This window comes from Mastomys coucha, unplaced genomic scaffold (assembly GCF_008632895.1).
Source record: "Mastomys coucha isolate ucsf_1 unplaced genomic scaffold, UCSF_Mcou_1 pScaffold22, whole genome shotgun sequence".
Taxonomy (NCBI): Eukaryota; Metazoa; Chordata; class Mammalia; order Rodentia; family Muridae; genus Mastomys; species Mastomys coucha.
The window spans coordinates 119,172,742-119,173,999 of NW_022196905.1; positions in this window are offsets into that span (position 1 = coordinate 119,172,742).

A 1,258-nucleotide genomic window follows, 5' to 3' on the forward strand; every position below is an offset into this window, starting at 1 on the left:
AAAAAAAAAAAAAAAAAAAAAAAAAAACCCTGTCTTTGAGAAAAAAACTACAGGCTCCAGTAAGATGGCTTAGCAGGTGATAACAATTGATTCCTAAACCATGAGTTTGATCATGGATTCTACACACAGGCACATACACACAAATACACACACACACAAACACACACAGAGACACACACAAATACACACAGACACACACAGACACGCACACACATGCACAGGCGTGCACACACTCGCATAGGCACATACACACAAAGACACACACACACACACACACATGCACACATAATAATGATAATAAAATGATCTTTTGGATCGGCTCTCTCTCTTCCTGGCTGTCCAGGAATTCACTCTGTAAAGCAGACCATGCTTCCCAAACACTGGGATTAAAGTTGTGCACGGTTTTAGCAGATAAAGGGACTTTCCACGAAGCCTGGTGACCTGAGTTCAATCCCCAGAATCCATGGAAGCCCTAGAACCGACTCCTTAAAACCAGCTCCTCCACCGTAGCACAGACAAATTGTGGAGTATATACACATTCAAACATAAATAAGTGTAATAAAATAGCACATAGAGAATAAACCTCCCAGACACTGATAAGAAAAGGGGTACACACATTGTCATGAACATATTTCATAAGAGTGAACAGAAAAGGGGTCCGGAGAAGTGGCTCAGCAGTACAGAACCCACGCTGCTCTTACAGAGGACCAGAGTTCAGTTCCCAGCACCTGCACTGGGTAGGTCACAGCTGCCTGAGACTCTAGTTCCAGGATATCCAGTGCCTGTGGCCTCTAAGGATATCTGCAATTGAGTATACATACCCACTCACAGATATCAATATAATTAAAAAAAATCTTACTGGGGGTGGTGGTGCATCTTTTAACTCCAGTACTTCAAGGAGGGGGATATGGAGGCAGGCAGACAAGAGTTTGAGGCCAGCCTGTCTACATTGTTTCGGATCAGCCAGAACTACATACTTGAGACCACCTTTAATTGTATTACTATCTCCCTTTAAAATACTTTGGTCATCTTGGGAACGTGGTTTCTCTATGTGCCTCAGGTTGGCCTGCTACGCACAGAGATCTGCCTGCCTGTTTCCCAGTGCTGGGGTTAAAAGGTGTATGCTGCTGGGCAGTGGTGGCACACGCCTTTAATCCCAGCACTTGGGAGGCAGAGGCAGGAGGATTTCTGGGCTGGAGGCCAGCCTGGTCTACAGAGTGAGTTCCAGGACAGAGAAACCCTGTCTCTAAAAACCAAA